Genomic DNA, 6,257 nt, shown 5'->3' with positions numbered 1-6,257 from the left:
ACTGAAAATGAACTGAGAGTTGAAGGAGAAGGGGGAGGGAGGAAAAGAGGTGGTGGTGATGGTGGAGGGCACTTAAGGGGAAGAGCACTAGGTGTTGTATGGAAAACAATTTGACAATAAAATATTATGGAAAAAAAACTTTGAAGGATATTGGCATTATTTCATTTAGCATTGAATAACTCTATATTCTTCAGTATAACTATTTTTTAATCTAATAATCTTTTAGATCTGCTCAGCTGAGGGTGAGGAGAGAAAGGCAAAGTGGGTGCTGTAAGGAAGGATAAAACACAGAAACTCATCATCCCTTGGGAGTTCACCAACTTGACATAATTAGGTGTTCACTTAACACTCAGTAATTAAATGACTTTACACCTGCTTCTTTATGAGAGAAAAAACCAGTGTGAGGTGCAGCAGACACCTTCAGGCTCTTTCACAAAAGCTGTCTTCATGGCTGGGCTCTGAGGTGGCTCCTGCCAAGTTAACTAACTGCACTTTCACACCTCCATGGAGCTCACAGGCACTCCTCTCTTCCTGTCTCAGGTCTAAAAGCTGAGAAACTGGTCCCAGCAAGTTCTGGGAAGAGGTGCTGAGCCTCTGCGGGGTCGCTTCTTTCACTAAAGGAGATTCCCTGGCAGTGGACAGAATGGGCGTTGAGTCCAGGGTTCTGTGAAGTAAACTGGAACTTACAAAATTTGCTGAGGAGCTTTCTAAGTTTACCCCATCCTTGGATGACTGGGTGGCATTGAGTGCATCTTCTGGATTCCTTAACATTTCTCCCCTTTCTTTATACTTAAAGGTCAGAAGAGGATTCTGACTTGGAAACAGCACCAAAAGGAAAACTGAAGAGAGGGCCTTCAATGACATGCTCCATACGAGCATAGGCCCAGCAGGCTTGAAAATTTTACTTTATTTTCTTTGGTCAGATAAGTGATTCAATAATTTAAATGCCAGTCAAACCCAAATTATTCTCACCTAGTCACTCACTTAAAACAAACAAACAACAAGTAGATTTTAAAATGTATTACCTAGAAATATAATACTTGAAAAGAGTCCCAAGTTGGGCAGAATTTGGGGCTGCACAGAAATTGCAGAAAGAATTGTCCTCTCTGCAACAGCTACTTTTTATTCCTTGCTTTGGCATTGCAGCAGTTCTAATTAATATTCAATCACCATGGAATTCTGTGAAGCTCTCCCAAGAGCTCATTGTGAACCTGAAGCTGCTTCTTCCTAAAATGACCAGCTTTCATTGTAGACTCAGACCATGGAAGTGACTAGGAGCTTTGGGCTCCTAGTTTATAATCTTTAGATTTTTTTTATTTTTACATCTGTCAGTTCACTAATATGATGGTGTGGATGGATACAGCAATGAAGAAAATGCATAGAGTCCAAGGACTTTACATTTCAGTCCCTGTACCACTGTTTGCCAACTGCATGACCTTGGCCAAGTCATCAAATTCAATTTGACCAAACCTGTATTGAGTGTGATTAGGGAGCTTGGCCACAGCTAAACAGTGAGGTATTACAGGTTATTATGTCAAGGAATTTGGATTTTTTTAAGGACACTGGGGAGCCGGAGGACCATCTTGAGCCAGAGAAAGACATGATCAGATATGTATACTATAAAAATTTCCCTGGTGTTAGTGTATAAGGCAGATTTGGCAAAGATAAAGATAGATATGAGAAAGCATTCAGGAAATTTCTGCAGTTGTCTAAGTAGTAAATGTGAGTGCAAGGACTAGGGAATTGATAACTTACATGCAAAGGAGGTGATAGATACGTGGTGTGTTAACAAAGTAGAAAAGGGAAGACATTGTGAAGGTTGGATATGAACATAAAGGAGAAATAGACGATGACTTACAGATTTTCAGTATGGGCTCCACAATAGATATGGCTAGCTTGATTGAGTTAGTAAATGAAGGAAATGGGCCAGATTTTATGCTTGATGATGATGAATTTGGTTTGGAAAATGCTCAGTTTGAAGTTTCTATAGAGGATTCTTGATGGAAATGTTTGGTGAACAGCTTTGGTACAAACCAGGAGAAAGGCTGAGTAAGATCTTGGTAAAGATTTTGAAGCCATGTATTTATACACAGTAGATGAAGTTGTGAACACAGAAAACCTCATGCGGAGAGGGAGTGCAAAAGGAAAAGAGAAGTAGACTGAAAACGGAACCGTCTGGGAACATTAAGCATTTCAGAGACAGATGGTGGAAGAAGAGCTATGACATAAAATAAGGAGCTATCAAAGTATGTGAAGGAGAATCAGAAGAGGTCATAAAGAATCCCAGAGAAGAAAGAGCTTCAAGGAGAGCATGGGCAACAGTGTCAAAGTCATTGAGAATTTGTGTATGATAGGAACTCAACAATGGATGCCTGAGATGGGTTGACAAGACGGAATGAGAGGTATTTTATAACTTCACTTGTGGAAAAAAAAGATAGATTATATGGTGGTAATTACTAATGAATGAAGGGATAAGATTTTTTATTCAGAGAGAAGAGACGAGCTCATTCATATCCTCATATGCTAGCTAGTAAGAAATAGCCAGTTAAAGAGAATTTGTATCAAAGAGTTTATTGATGGGGTTGGAGTTCTTAGGCTGGAACCTTCTTTAAGCAGTAAGGATAAACTTATAGCAGGTCTCTTTCTTCCTCTAAGACAAGTGGAAGGGAAATGATAATAGTTGTGGATTTAATTACCTATAAACAGAGTGGACAAGAATTCATGGGAAGTGTTACCCAGTGATCACTATTGTCCTTACCGTGAGGATGGGAAGCAAAGTCAGTCTCAGAATGTATAGGGGAAAAGGGTAGATTAGGAGCTCAAAGAATGTGGCAATTTGTAGTGGCTGTGAATTGGACAGGCTTAGAGCAAGGAAATGCACAAAGACTTTAGTATGTCAATGAAGATTCAGCTGAAGTTGAAGACCTTAGGACAAGTGTGGCATCAATCCAGAAGATAGTGGATTTTCTTCATTGGCATCAGTGCTAGAGTGTTAAGTATGCAAAATGTGGATGTTAAGATTGAGCTGTTTGGGGGATTTTTTTTAAAGGTAGATAGCTAAAGAACCAAGATAAAAGCAGCTCACATATTGATTGATGAACTACAGAATATAGACTCCATATGAAATTATGGAAGTTCACAGGCCTGGTAGGCTGGAAGAAAGTGATGTATCAAGAGGTAGGATAGAACCCATGAGATTGGAGGATAAGGATAATGAGGGAAAGGAAATCATAGAGCTGGACATTTTGAAGGGTGAGCTTTAAAAAGATGAAATTTACACTTTGGCATGGAGCAGACTGGGGTGTGTTGTGGCAGAGCAGTATCATTGGGTCGTTATATAGAGTGAAGGACAGAGCTCTTGGAGTTAAAGGGATCAAGGAAATCTGGAGCTAGGTTATCGAATTGATGGTCTATAAATGGAGGAGTATAGGATCATGGAGGGGCATGGAATGAAGAGAGAGAATGCTAAGATGCCACACAGAGATGGGGGTATTACCTACAAATAACTGAATTATAATGTTAGGAGGTTTATAGAACCCCATAGATATCCTTTGTTCAACGTAAGTTTTAAACCAATTAAGAAAGAACCAAGAATTAAAAGACAGGGATCAAAAGGTGATCTTTATTACTACTGATAAATTTATTTTTGGATAATTTGCCTTATATCTGCAGATAAGTCTACTGTCTAATATGGAACTGTAGGCATAGCCACCCAGGCTTAGGGAGCTGTGGACCCCTGAAGACTTCTGGGGAGTGAGAGACAGACCCTTTCCAGATTATCAGAAAAAGGAAAGAAGACATGCTCTTTGAAGAGAAGTCACCTTCTAAAAGGAAGACAGGAAGAGATGGATATATGTATGCCTAGGTCCATAGAATCATAAATCATTTAGATAACCCCAACTGAGGCAGAAGTAAAAAAAAGTGTAGGTGTATAAAGCTAGTGATACTTTCTCTGCATGAAAGAAAGTATAAGGATTAGAGACAAAGATTTTTTTCTCCCTCTAAAGTCTTGAGTCGGAAAAACAGAAATTGTTCTAGGTGTTTCAAGTAGACTGGCTTTTTCTTTAAATTGAGGCATATTTATACACAGTAGATACACAGAATAGGAATATCGGAAATAGGACAGACTTATAATAGTGTAAAAAGGGATAACCATGATGGTGAGTTACAACAGATCAATTCATCACATGCCCCATAATATATACAAAAAAGTGATACAGGTAGTGATTGATTTATATGTCAAAAGAAAGTTCTGTGGTGAGGTGGAACACTAAACTGGTACAGGGGAGCTAGGAAAATGATGACTCCCTCTCATGGTGCCATGGCACTTATGGCGTGAGAGTGAGTACTTTCTTATTTGAATAAACTGCAAGTGGAAACATGGCTTTCAGAGACAGCCTTATTTCCACTTAGTAAGAAATGGGGGATGGCTAAAAAAGCATAGGTTTTAATTTTCTACAAAATAGAGTTTCTGGGGTGCCTAGTGAAAAGAGCTGGCTGGGAAGGAGAGCAATGGAGGTAGTGTATGTCAGTGAAACAGTGGCGAAGGATGGACTGGAGATGACGACATGGTTAACTTCTACCACAAGTCAGGACAATCAGGGCTGGCCCCGCTTGACCTACCCAACTCCTGAGTGCTTGCAGGGCATCCCTGTGGCTCTACCGAAGGGGTAATCTAAATCACGTTGTCAGGGATATCTTGGTTGTAAGAAATATAAACACTCTGAAACTAAAGAAAGGGATCAGAGAAAAGAAGAAAGCTAGACTCCAGGAACTAGAATAATGAAGCCTAGACTTCTCTGTATATCTCTCTGCAACACATATTTCCACCCCCACTTCTGTCAGCACATTTACACTGTTCTTTTCTCCGTGAGATAAGGTTTATCTGCCTTGACATATATGAGATAGGAAGTGGATTCTGTGGTTATAGTTCCTACTTGATCTTTCAGATCCCATGTCCACCATCTTTTAACTAGATTCTCCATGTTCCCAGCTCCCAATTCCTAGGAGAGATAATGTAACTGGCTCACTTTGGGTCAATAATCTTTTCAAGATGTAGTCAGCTTTGTCCTGGGACAGAGGGTCACTTGACCTCAACATGGAAGGTTAATCTACACTTCAACAAGTTTCATGGGTCATAGACAGTTTTTGGAGAAAAAAGCATGAGCTAGACATGGGTCCAAGAAGTCTCTGTAATACAGACAAAGTCAAAAAGAAAAGGGTAGATCCTGGGACAGGGAGGACATGGGAAAAAGCAGGACAAGAGGTAAGGTCATAGCACCTATCTAGTTATCTCTAAAACCTATAATGAATTTATCTGTTTAGAATTGTTATAAGAATTCAGTAAGAGAGGTAATATGAAAGTGGAACAAAATATCAGATTATCTCTTGAGATTAGACTAGGTGGTTCTCAATATAGAAAATTTGAAATCATCTAGTTGTGTTCTAATCTGGGTTGTTCTTGAGTTTCCATTCTCTTTCTTGGCTTAATTATTGAAAATCTTTTGAAGTCACATATTTTACATCCTAATCAGTATTTTTCATCCTGATCTCCTTGGTAAATATATCTTGACTGTTATGCTCTATCTTTGTGTGTGTTTCCAGGCTCAAAACAGATTCTTATTTAGAGCCATTAACCAAGACCTCCACTGTACTCTGGGAATGGCAGGAGCCCTTCTTTCACTGCTACCCGGTAGAAGTGATCGTTAGTTCCCCATTAACCTCAGGGTGGGCTGTATGCTTTGAGAATCTTCACATAATCTATAGTCCTAACCATGTAGCGGTTCACTGGGTGAAGACACTAATGGTCACCGTGTTCCCTTACCAACCCCATGCCTAACCAAACCCACATGGTGATCAGGGTCCTGCCCTATTCCTGAACCATTCCTGTCTTCTCACTGCACACATTAGAACCCTGATAGAGATTCAGGCAACCCTTTTCATGAAGAGTGGGGAAGTTTCCTGAGATAGGGAAGAGTGAGAAGACCAAGAATTGGTCTTTCCTCCTTTCTTCACTAACTCATTCTTGTACCACACAAGGACTCAGGGACCTCTGCCTCATAGGTTGAGACTTTGGAAAAGATTCACGTGCATATACCCTTTCTTCTGACACTTCTCTAATTCCTCAGCCCCATCTTGCCTTCTTTATGCATCACTCTTAGGTGTTTTCTCCCCAAATGTGAGGTGGCCAATCTGCTCTTTCAGAAGACCCTTGAGAAAGGAATGTCTATATCTACTTGCATTTTGAAAACACTGAT

Source organism: Suricata suricatta, chromosome 3 (assembly GCF_006229205.1).
Source record: "Suricata suricatta isolate VVHF042 chromosome 3, meerkat_22Aug2017_6uvM2_HiC, whole genome shotgun sequence".
In the NCBI taxonomy this organism is placed as follows: Eukaryota; Metazoa; Chordata; class Mammalia; order Carnivora; family Herpestidae; genus Suricata; species Suricata suricatta.
The sequence above is the reverse complement of the archived record's forward strand: the minus strand, read 5'-3'. Positions refer to the sequence as shown.